This window comes from Actinia tenebrosa, unplaced genomic scaffold (assembly GCF_029948245.1).
Source record: "Actinia tenebrosa isolate PJP-AT-01 unplaced genomic scaffold, QUT_ActTen_1.0 PGA_scaffold4__44_contigs__length_22323623, whole genome shotgun sequence".
In the NCBI taxonomy this organism is placed as follows: Eukaryota; Metazoa; Cnidaria; class Anthozoa; order Actiniaria; family Actiniidae; genus Actinia; species Actinia tenebrosa.
In genome coordinates, this window is record NW_028292581.1 from 3,554,782 (window position 1) to 3,567,986 (window position 13,205).

At 37.7% G+C, this 13,205-nt stretch overlaps 1 long non-coding RNA gene across 1 annotated transcript; it reads left to right on the forward strand.

Moving 5' to 3' along the window:
- The first annotated feature begins 1,369 nt into the window (after nt 1-1,369).
- On the forward strand, nt 1,370-9,172 carry LOC116293236 (uncharacterized). The gene is made up of 3 exons (XR_004196786.2): nt 1,370-1,729; nt 3,128-3,172; nt 6,446-9,172. It is a non-coding gene; the product is annotated as an uncharacterized LOC116293236 (long non-coding RNA).
- The last annotated feature ends 4,033 nt before the right edge of the window (nt 9,173-13,205 follow it).

Here is a 13,205-nt window from a genome sequence, read left to right on the forward strand (position 1 = left end):
AAATAATGCGCGCCAGAGCGATAAAAATGTACAAAATACTAGAGAAAGCCAATAAGCACCGACAAATACCAAATGATAATAGAAAATTCATGACACATTCAAGAAATATACCCTAACTTATCAGGACATTAAAAACGTCTTAAGGACGATCTTAAAAGGACTTTGCATTCGGCTTCTTTAAACGGAAAGATGACGAGATGGAGTTTGTCATAATATCTAGTGATTTATGACACCGTTCTTGTTTATTATCTTTATGACTAGGATCAGTTTTGTTTTTTTCAACAATTGACGTTATACGAAAAAGCTGCAGAGTCTTCTCGTCTCATTCTTTTAAAAGAATTAAAATCTAAGATTTTCTACAATTTGTTTGAAATATCTTTTCTTTATAAAACACATATTGATTGTAAAATAAAAACTAAACTTCCAGCAATGTCAAAGAAAATATCCGGTGAATTGTTTCAGAATCCTTTCAGTGTTATTAAGTCTTATTTTATTCAACAACTGCACGTCATAAGATTCTTTGAAAAGTGGCCCTTGAGTTTCTGTTAATATATTGGGCTTAACAAAACCGGGAGAATGGCGAAAGAAATGAGATGAATCGCTACTTTGGTTACTATAGTAACGCAATGCGTTCCATGAATACCTGTCCTTTTCTATTACAGCTGTAAGTTCAAAAGTTACACGATTATTGTCCTTTAAGAAAAAATACCGGCATTTCGAGCGTACACCCTAGTCATAAAATCGTTGGCTAGCGAACTGCCAAACATAAATATGTTAAGAGTTTACGTCTGCTCAAAGTCTGGAATTTTCGCCGGACCCCGAGGCAAGCATGTTTGCACAGACCTCCAAACCGGTAGTCATATAGCTTTAAGATAGATAGAAATATTCTTACAATGAAAAGATCTTTGCGTTATGACCTTTTTCCCCTTTTTTTACGACCTTGTTTTCTTCAGTTTACACTGATTTAGTTCCATGCAGCTCGTCAAATCACATTCCGTTACTTTGATTTAATTCTATTTCCCCCTCTGTTTTATTTATTCATTCTTATAATTGTTGGTTGGTTGTTTGTGCCGTTACTATTTGTGACTCCCGGCTATTTTTTCGCTACTTCATTTATTCTTTCTTCCTTTTGTTTTTCTTTTTACTCTTTTTCTTCCATTTTTTCCTTTCTTCTTTCTTTTCTTTCTATTTTCTTTCTTGGGCATGCAAAAGCTAACTATCAACTAGCTTTTCCGTCATATTTCCGACTTTTTTCTCCTTCTAAGTGGCTGTCTTTGTTGCCATGGCCCAGCACATTCGAGAATGACTGTGGCACGTCCCAACCTTGTGATACCTGTTATAACATATTTCAATAAAGGAACACCATACCGTTAACTTATGGTCGTTTAGCACTGACACTAATCAGTACAATGACTATAGCTCATACCGATTAGAATCCTACCAGGATCTATTTGCGCTGAGTACTCAAAAGACTAGCTTTGACTGAACCCAAAGATTATTTGTATCTTAATAATTTCGTGGTATATTTGAATAGAATCGTAAGAGAAATTCAGACACCACCAAGGCCATTGACATTCGGCTAGTGTTTTCAAAACACCTATTCAACTTATAATATTTACATATTTTAACATGAGGGAGTGAGATCTATTGTGAAAGGATCCTTGGTACCAGCTTAAAAACGGTTAACTGACCTTGGCACTTGACAGATTTACTGATCACCATCATTAAGGTAAGGAGCTATTGATATTGACTTAATAAGCGATCAGTCACTCGAGTTTTTTGATTATTTATTCCCCCAAGGCATATGACGACTAAAAGATTTTTCGTCAAGGAAAAAGGGAGAGTCAGACAAAAATTGCAATTCAAAAGTGTACGGTGTCCGGGATGAGAGTAAGGGACTGCTAGGTAGTGCAATGAAGTGAGATTGACTTGTGACATTGCCAGACGGTCAACTTTAGCGATACAAAATGCAACGACAACATTTATAACACAGAAATGGCAGCACGTGAGTTCACGTCAAGGTAGTTTACGTGTCTGTTCAAGAACCGGCAGCTCTGAAATTCAGAAAATTTATCAACATTCCTAAATAAAGTTAGAGCTATGGTTTAAAAAGGAATTGCGTGGAATAATACGATGGTTTGGTAGTTAGGTGGTAAAAAATTGAGCCAGTTTGAACTGAGTGGAAATAGAGCTAGGGCAGTACGTGTTCATATGACCGCCTGTGTTAATTCGTTGTCCAATCACCGCCTTTTAGGACCTGCTGCATGAAGGTTCAATAATAGCCGGCCGATCTGTTGTATTTTATCTCGTTTTATTATATCAAAAAACTTTACTGACTCCTTGGGGGTCGCTCCCTCGGCGTTCATGCTTGTCTATTGTTTCGAAACTGAGTCAATGATTCACCGTCACAGTAAATCACACAGAGCATAGGTATTTTTGGGGACTGATATACATGTTACCTCAAAGCCGACATGTTGGTCGATGATAACAAAGTATTCCACATTAGCTACTCTTGTTTGATCAACCAACATAGCGGCTGTTATTGTAACTGAGGGAATTTGAATCATGAGGTTGGTTGCATCTCAAAAATAACCCGTTTCACCCTCTTTGACGACCGTCGTCAAGGATGAACTCCGGCAGACGACAATAGTGCGGTTCAGTTCACACTGTTTACCAAACAATGTTGTAACATGTTAAATACGGGCTTGTTTTGGAATGAATTATTTGTTTATAAAAACTTACATTCATTTTTCAAGGAAAAACCGTTCGATATTCAAATTTTTGAAAACTAGGACGAGACGGCATTACAGTTTATTATTGTGGGACTATTTTAATGTGGGGAAGAAATAGACGCCATCTTTTAGAAATATGTCCCCTAAAACAGTCCCACAATGCACTGCAATGCCACGGAACTTGACCCGCCTTTTTCCCCCAACCTCGGAATGGCTTATATCCGGTTGCTTGATTGATCCAAGTTGTTTTTTGCTCTTATTTTTCTTCGTATGTGACCCTTTGATTTTCGTGATTCTGACTAGATTGTTTTTCATAATGAAATTGAGTTAGAACTCAAAACAATTGGTTTTCAAACCAACAGAACTCACGCTATGTTTTCCTTTATTATCAACAGGAAAAAAATGGAATATGTGTTAATAGGAATAAATCAGCGTGACAGGTGAGTCAAATGTTTTGTGCAACATTTTCACATCCTTATCGGTTCCGGTCTGCATGACATTGGACCAAGAAAAAATGGTTAAGAGTGACTGTCTGTAACCATCGAGCAAAACGTGGCAAACTTCGAAAAATCGATTTCGCTCATACTTTCAAGTTAGTTAGGGTAATGTATCCTAAGAATCGCTGTATGGTTGGTTTGATCAAATAACGCTTTATTATGGAGAAAAATGGAATTTTTCAAACACTCCCGAAAACGCCGTTCGCGACAGTAAATTTTGACTCAACTTTCGCGGCTGCTTGACAAAAAAAAAGCAATACTGGGGATTAAAACAACCCATATTCTTGAAGAACAATCTATTGAGTACGATATGCGTGACTTTGGGATCAATTGTACAATTTTAAGATAACAAAATAATTTTATTCGCTAGACGTGTGTTTAGAGTATCAAAAAATAGGTCTTACAAAAATATTCATTCTGAATGTGCTTAACCTCTCAGTCGCGTGAAACTTCGCTGGTTGATTATTCAGATGTTGGTCTTTCTAGTGATGTAAAGAAATCTTTGGGCAAATGATTGTGTGTCACGCAGTATGTCTTCAAACTTTGGTCAAATTACTCATTTCTGACCTCTGGCCGCTTTCTATAACAGACAAGATACTAGTGTTTATAAGTAAAATATAAACTCAAAAACAAGCCTAAAACACTTTTATAGCCTTAGATAATGTAGCTGTTTAAGAATTCTTACCTGGCTAACTCTGAAACCTGGATTTTTATGAATGTTTTTAGACACAACATCGATCTGGTTTCTTTCATTACCGACTCGAACTTGTCAACGGCCGAGTGCCACAGGGAGCCCAACCTTTCTTGTTGTGGTGCAAATCACAGGAAACCCAGATTGATAAAAAAATCGTTTTAATTTGTTTTAATGATGATGCAAACACACACAATAAAAAATTTCACAACTATTCCAGTAAAACTTACTGAATTACATGATAATCTATAATATGAATGACTAATAAAGTGGGGAAAAACCTGCATTAGAACCTTACTAATCAGTGGTAACAGTTCTAAATTGATTTTAAAGAAGTTGAACCGTATACACTACATGTAATTTTTCTGCTCGGCATGTCATCATAAATGATCACCGGCCTCTAAGGTTCATAATTAGTACCGAACAAATGTATGTGACAGAGGCACCCACGATTTTATTGGAGTACATGCAGAACATGAAAATCTTTGGAAAGTTTTTACGCATCCTTCTTCGGAACAGGTGAACAGCGTGTCATCATCGGTATCGCTGTTTTCCTTGCGGGAATCTGTAGTGGTCTTTGGTTTATATGTCCTACGTTGTCTAGGTATGACATCGCAGAAATCTGGAACCTGGTCATCAGAATACTCCATCTTCCTAAGGGTGGGTAAGGCTAGAGCTGACGATGTCTTCGTTGTTTCAAATTTCGTGTTGGGTATCTTTTTTCCTTTTCCAACGCCGTATGCTCTCCAAACCACAATGTTACGCTTTTTGAAGATAACATCATTGTCAAGGCTTACGCCTTCCCATTTCTCTGTGGGATATGTCCCGGGAATCTATAAACCACACAGTGCTACACTTAGACCACGTACGCCACCATGTGATTCCATAGCGGTTTTCATCTGTACTGCGCTCGTGATGTCATTTCCAGAGTTTAGATAAGTGTGCATGTGATTCTTCAGTACAGCAGCTTTGCGATCGCAAGGACTTTTGCCTCCTTGAGGACCTGAAAAATCCATGCGACGTTCACTTTGTGCTTCCTGGCGAGGTTTTGAACTCCAAGTATGGTTACGGAGCTGTGATAACAGGTAGCGTTATCTTGTCTAAAGCTGACGGATTTCAGGTCTGGCATTGCACGTCTCAACTGGAGAATGACGTCAACTATAACTGCTATCACAAACAAGCTATCCTGGTTGCTTTTGTGAACACGTGCACGAGGGTTAGGTTTTGACATTCGTCTTTTGACGAATCAGTCGTGGGTGCCTCTGTCACATACATTTGTTCGGTACTAATTATGAACCTTAGAGGCCGGTGATCATTTATGATGACATGCCGAGCAGAAAAATTACATGTAGTGTATACGGTTCAACTTCTTTAAAATCAATTTAGAACTGTTACCACTGATTAGTAAGGTTCTAATGCAGGTTTTTCCCCACTTTATTAGTCATTCATATTATAGATTATCATGTAATTCAGTAAGTTTTACTGGAATAGTTGTGAAATTTTTTATTGTGTGTGTTTGCATCATCATTAAAACAAATTAAAACGATTTTTTTATCAATCTGGGTTTCCTGTGATTTGCACCACAACAAGAAAGGTTGGGCTCCCTGTGGCACTCGGCCGTTGACAAGTTCGAGTCGGTAATGAAAGAAACCAGATCGATGTTGTGTCTAAAAACATTCATAAAAATCCAGGTTTCAGAGTTAGCCAGGTAAGAATTCTTAAACAGCTACATTATCTAAGGCTATAAAAGTGTTTTAGGCTTGTTTTTGAGTTTATATTTTACTTATAAACACTAGTATCTTGTCTGTTATAGAAAGCGGCCAGAGGTCAGAAATGAGTAATTTGACCAAAGTTTGAAGACATACTGCGTGACACACAATCATTTGCCCAAAGATTTCTTTACATCACTAGAAAGACCAACATCTGAATAATCAACCAGCGAAGTTTCACGCGACTGAGAGGTTAAGCACATTCAGAATGAATATTTTTGTAAGACCTATTTTTTGATACTCTAAACACACGTCTAGCGAATAAAATTATTTTGTTATCTTAAAATTGTACAATTGATCCCAAAGTCACGCATATCGTACTCAATAGATTGTTCTTCAAGAATATGGGTTGTTTTAATCCCCAGTATTGCTTTTTTTTTGTCAAGCAGCCGCGAAAGTTGAGTCAAAATTTACTGTCGCGAACGGCGTTTTCGGGAGTGTTTGAAAAATTCCATTTTTCTCCATAATAAAGCGTTATTTGATCAAACCAACCATACAGCGATTCTTAGGATACATTACCCTAACTAACTTGAAAGTATGAGCGAAATCGATTTTTCGAAGTTTGCCACGGATTTTGAATTTTGCTTGATCGTTACAGACAGTCACTCTTAACTTCTTAACCATTCTCGCACCCTCCGCAAAACCTGGCTAGCTTTGCCCTCACATTGGTAATATCAGCCCAATGGCCCAAAGGCAGTTTCAGGGCATCGATAAAATTGAAGGTTTATCGACAATCGTACGCGGCTTCTTTTGTAGGGTTGTACGTCTGGCAACTCTGTGTGAGTTATAGTGTCCAAGAGGTCAAGATCAAGTGCATTGGTGCTCCAATATCCATCAACAGCAGGTGGAACCACGATTCAAAAACCTCCTCCTTTTAACACAGATAAAGTTATCTTGTGTCTGTTGCCCTTTTCTGTCAATTGCATATTTCTCAAGCCTAGCTGAAACACAAAACCTTTCGGCTGAATTGAATTAGTAGTGAGAGTGAGAAGAGGCCTTTAATCAGTACCTAAACCACTCCGCCACATCTTCTAGTTGTTTCGGCAGGTAAACTTGGTAACTGGTAATCCATTTAGCAACCAAATCAGTAGGCAGTGGTGCATGCCATAAAAAGCTATGATTATTGAATGGTGATGCCATATAGATGAAGTTTATGGCATATGAAAACGAAACTGCTGAATAGCGATAATTCAGGCTCTGGATAGTTGGTAAAACAGAGCGACTGGAACCAAACTAAATATCTGGATCGAATTACCCTGCGAGCAGAGGTTTTTTCTGACCCTCCGTGGAGCTCCCCGACAGCCAGCTCCACGGAGGGTCAGAAAAAAACCTCTGCTCGCAGGGTAGGATCGAATAACCCGCGGGAATTTAACACTAGGACTTAAAAACTGTTCAGTTAGTAGGGGGAAAAAACAGTAGATCTTTATCAAAATTCAAGCTGAATTACTGAAAACACGAACAGCCATTTCTTCTCAACCCAGAACAAAAAATTTAAACTCCTACGAAGTGGACTACAAGATTGTGTTGCATAGTTAACATTACTTCTTCACTTAAAAGCTTGTAGTATTTATTTGTCACAACTAACCTTCCTATATTCGAGCTCCACAGAGCTCTGCTTAATAATGTATTCATTTGGACTAATATTTCTCCAGCATCTGTCTGGACGTGCCAGGAAAAACGCATGCGCGAATCAAACATTACTCCGACACTGAAGTTCCCAGGACACACTGCATGTCGGAGTCTTTCCCATGAGGGCTAATTTTCTATTGCAGGTTTTTTTATTCGTCTATAACACTATTTTTCCCGAGCGAATGTGGGCGTGGGTTGAATATTAATATATATTATATTTCTATCTTATCATGCACTTTGCAGTCTATTGAAATATTCTACCACCTACCCATGCGGTCATGATGCAATTAATTCTGCTACAGCTATAATGGTTCTGTGAATTTACATACAGTATACATGAGACAGTATAGATGCTCCAGATGATTTATCCTACCACCCCAAGGCTATTTGATAGTACTATCGCTGGAAAAGGAATACTTATGTACCAACAAATATGTTGGTGCGATCACGGAGGGTAAAATGTCCTTTGGATTATAACTATATCTGATTTCTTACATCGTTCCCTCTAGCTACGTCCACTGACCTTAACTCAATGAATTTCCATTAAAGTTAGTAGATGATAGCGCGACTGAATTTGCAGACAAATCGTTTAAGTTTTGTCCTTAGTGACAGAGACTCTTAGCGACTTATTTTGCTGACACCACTAACGAGAGTTAGTTTGAGAGAAGAGTTTTTGAGTTTGTCGATTCAACAGCGCAATCAACAATCAGTTGTTTTCTAAAAAACGTTTGAGAGCAGAGAGTGTTGTTCAATCAAAAACTGCTGACATATTCATTCACTATTTCTTAAACAATTAAAAATGTCTTTGTGACGTCATCTTTAAGTGTCTAGCCTAGCGCCTTGAGCAAAATTTTACAAAATTTTATTATCGTGTAAAGATTATCGTGTGTAGTCACTGCCTTCATATTAATGTCCAAGTTTTCATTATAGTGGTTAATATCGATGCTTATCAATCATAAATATTTGCTTGTTTATAGTTGAATAGGTATATGGTAAATGACTTGTTAAGTGAAGCATTTATAATTACTATTTAGCAATTAGTCCTCGAGCTCGAATGGGCTTTTGACTCACAGGCCATGAGGGTGAGAAGGCTAATATTGTTTTAGTCAAGTCCAACTAGTTGGTCAAATATATATGCAAAAAAGTTTTGAATTAAAGTTAGCTTTAATGCTTTGGTTTTCAAAGCTGGTACTTCATTGCTACTTGTAGGCTATAACTTATAGCCTAGTAGTAATTCATCCAATCAGAATGCAGCATTGATGATAGACTACTAGTTAGATTTTACTAGAGTACACGCACTAAATCCGTGAACATTAATTAGTACTAATTAGTACTATTTCATACAGAATCCTTTGTTTTCTATTGTTTATTTATCACCATTTAGTACTAAAAGTTAGTATTTGTTTCACGGGTTTAGTGTGTGCACACTAAATATCAAATAGCCCATAACATGTAAATTTCGTTCATACCAAATGATAGATTAGCACTTTATAACACATAATAGGAATGACACGTGGACTGAAATGGTGAGGAAAAAATTTACCCCAGTTTAACTCGGTGTGTGATTCCTTTAGCTTCATGGAAGCCCATGTTATATGACCACTTTATACCTGTCCTCCCTCCATTATATTCAAACAATCCTTTGTAATATAGTAACGCAAGCCAACGCAAGCATGAGCACAAGCGCAAGTCAACGCAAGAAAAACAAAATCTTTTTCTTGCGTTTCTACGTTTGCTCTTGCGTCGCGTCTTTGACACTGAACACATGGAGTTGCGTCGGCTTGCGTTGATTGCTAGAGAAAACAACGCTTTAAACTACACGCATTAAAAATTAAAGAATTCTTTGGAATTAAAGCTGTGTCCAATGGTCTGGGGAAGAACAGTGAACATATTTTTTGATGAAAATGCAATTACAAAGATACTATATTCCTGTATACATTGTTTCCACATTCAAATGTGATAGACATTTTTACTTAGGGCGTAATTATAATATAATGTTTTCCCATTTAAGACCACATGTTACTGCGCATTTTCATGCGATAAAACTCAAGATAAGACTTACGACATAAGAATGTAACTCACCCTCCCCCCCTCCCCCCAAAGAAAAATCGCAAAGAATCTTATTCTCAAGAGTGCGACACGCGAAATAAGATGGCTCTTGCAGGGTCGGTAAAGGCTGTAGTCATATTGTAAAAGAGCAGTTAACAGGTTAAACTCGTCTATTGTCGACAGAAATACTGTTTGAAAATTGCTGCTAAATAGCAAAATCTAATAAAACTGAGTCAATATATATGGCTCTCGTCTTTTGTCGCTTTGCTTCAGGCAAGTGTTTATGTTAAATATAGAAGAAAGCTCAGTTTCAGCAAATCCGGCTTACTAGTAAAAACCCACCCTGAGTCCAGTGTATATAGTTTACTAGTCTGAGTGAGTTTTACTATCTGTAAGATATCAATTGGTGTTGCGGTTGAGTTTTATTGCTGCGAGCCTTCGTTTCAGTTTCAAACTGAACTGGGTTAATTTCTATGATCAAACTGAATAAAGGAATAGAAAACTGAAAAATTAAAATTAAGTTATTAATTTCGTCACTCATGACCTATTTATCGTAAAGATAAATACTAGGAATTCAAAACAGTATCCACGAATAATAGTTTCTAGCCGAGGCTGGAGTTTCCGCGCATAGGAAAACTACAGTTTATTATGCGCGGTAACTCCAGCCTCGGCTAGGAACTATCATCGTGGTCACTGAATGGAACTGTAAAAATAGAGCATTGTCAATCGGTAAAAAACAAAGGTTAAATCATTATGCCTATATTTTAATTGCCAATTTGTTGATACCTACCGCCCTTAACCGGTCCATAGTCTATATAAGACTCCCCGAACGTTCCGTATTGCATGGCACTGTCTATAGCTTGTCTATAGTGAATCATGCGGGAATAATCTTGCCGTTGAAACTTGTCAGTTTGTTCTGGTTAAAACCAGATATAAATTAACGTCTGAGAACTTATATACCACATAATCTATCTTTTGTTAAACTATGTTACTTTCTTCTATGTACTCACAAATATTTAGAGATATGTTTGACCAAGTTTATAGCGCCGACTGGTTCGGAGGAAGACGAGGAAGGTCACTGAACAGTGCGTGCTACAGACAAAGTCTAGATTTTCGAGTGCTTATAAAATTTTACGACTGCCAATCCCTAGCTCTGGGCATTTTATTGATGACTGCCTGCCCTCCAACAACTAGCTGATTAACATTTACTATTATGCACTCAGTTAGCATGCTGAAAGTAGAGTGACAAGGAAGAGAAAAGACACCTCCAGTCATCAGAACAAACTTATCTCAAATGTGATCCTCTAGTTTAGTGAAGAGACGTAAAGCGTTTTACGACTACCCCCACTATGCTCTTTGCCTAGGACATCGAGGTTTTTAGAGTCGTAACTTAAATTCCACTGCAATTTTTTCTCTCTGTTATCCCATAGCACAAAAACGACTGAACGTTTTTAGCTGAAAAATATTTCGTGAGAAACTGAAATGGAATCGAAAAAGGAAGTAGTATTTGGCGATGAAAATGTCATTAATGTCCAAATTCTCCACACTTATCCGCCCACGAAGAAGCAATTAGGCTCTCAAAAGCTCTATATATCACTTAAATGTGTATGTGTGTGTGTGTGTGTGTGTGTGTGTGTGTGTGTGTGTATGTGTGTGTGTGTGTGTGTGTGTGTGAAGCATATAAAGAAAGAGCAGCTTCTGGCGAGCAGCGCGAGTGAGATTCTGACTAAAGAATCTTAGGCGTGTAAAATATCACTATTCGTCTTGCTCGATAATAGTGAAAGTTTTGCTAATGACGTGTAGTCAGATGTGTCTCCAGAGGTTATACCATGATATTTACTATGGCAAGTTTTTTAAAGGAGCTCTAGGCAATATTTTTCCTAGGTTCTTAATCTCCACGACATCTGTACAGTTAACTTGAATTGAATTTTAATTCAAGTTGTGCATCGCTTTTCCTAAAAACCAAGTCATTCTACTTTTTTATAATATTTATAAAAGATTGACTGAGTGCGCAGACGCTCAAATTCATGGTAAAAAATATTAGGGGAACGGTGCAAGCATAAGGCGCTCGGTTACGCGGTCCAGCTATTCAAATGACTCCGCAGCAGTTTACTTGCCGGTGTGCTGTGGGGTTGGCTTGCGAGACAAGTTTGATCATCAGTACGCCTTCAGTGTACTGATCTTAATTGTCTAGTGATAGTAGTACGAGTTTAAGTTGCCTGAGTAGAAAGTGGTTATACTTTCCGCCAAACCATTTTCGTCAAGGAATTTCCACAATGTGTTCACAACGTTCCACATAATACACAGTACATACAATTCTTCCTCAAAATCAGTCTCTAGTAATGCCGGCCCGCTGCTCTCTAAAAAGATCCATCTTAACTGAGCGACACAAACGCAAAGGTGTTCTCTATTAGGAAAACTGGACAAATTCTTCAACGTAATTACTGATGGCTTGTGCGCTTAGAAAACCAGGTCTTACACGTACGGTCGTTTTCGCACCAGGCAATTCTTTATTAAGTTCAGTGGGTTTTCGACTACGACTTCCTGCACCGGCTCTGTGTTGGGATATTGAATTATATTATCTTTTAAATGAGAACACAAGCAAAAGAGGCGATTGATTTGCGCAATTTCCGCATTTCGACAATTTTCACTAAAGGCCGTATGTAGTTACTTAATGGTTCGATAAAAAGAGAATGAAAATGAATGAATATTTAAAACAACTTTGCGTCTATTTTTAAGGTATATGATTACCAGCGGTTTTCTTGATCCCTGTTCGGAAGGCCTGTTTCATCCAATTCACTCGGTTCCTCTTGACAATATTTGATCAATTGTTACAAATGGATATAGCTATAGATCTTTATCATATGTGGATGATCAATGGTTTCGCTATTCATTCATTATACCAGGAAAGACATGCCACATCATGTTTTTGTTATAAGTTTCTCCATTTAAAAAAAAAGGTCAATGAAAACGTATTTAACCTTTACGAGGGTGTTTAACTGAAAAGCACAACGCAAAATTCCAAACTCAGGAATGTCAATGCATTAAGATAACAGATTAGTAGCAGCAAACTCGTAGTAGAAACAGGAATCACTACTTGCTGAGCTCAGTTATGACCAGGCAGAAAAAAATTTTACAAAAAATTATTGATCAGCCATTCGAGAGAAAAAAGGAACATGAGGCTTTGAAGCCTGCAAACTGGACAGTGCATGACATCAGTTATACAAACGAAAGTGAAATCATTGGATCTTGAATCATATTTGCCCTGTTCTACTTGCCAATTTATAGTAAGTCCATCTCTTGAGGAATACTGCTTTAGTTCAGTTCTACCTAGCCAGTCGAGTTGGTCAGTCCACTCGCAAGATCGTTTTACCATCTATACTAAACCTGTATTTCTCAAGAACACCTTGAAAATATCGAAGTTGTGGTAAAAAAAAAGGTTAAAAACTGAAATTAAGTCTTAGGCGAATATTCTAGAAAAGTTGGGAAATTCTCAAAATATGAATCTGCTTACATCAAGCAGAGCTCGAGCCGGAACCCAGCGAGTCCTGTTTCTCGATCGACGCTTGTCGGATGATCTCATCCATCAAGCATGTTAGTTTTGAATATACTAAATATCCTAGAAACAAAGTACAGAATCGTTTGATCAACCGACTACTGATAAAAACTAGCTGTTATTTTCCAATTTTCAAGGTATCAAAGTTGAGCTTGGCCGTTGATATCTGACATGGATTGTTGTAGTTAAATGGTTGGGAATCACGCCGAGTTTGTAGGTCAGCTGCGAGCAGATTGCAGTCTCAAACAGGTTTAATGGCCAATCTTTGTTTTTATATGAGCT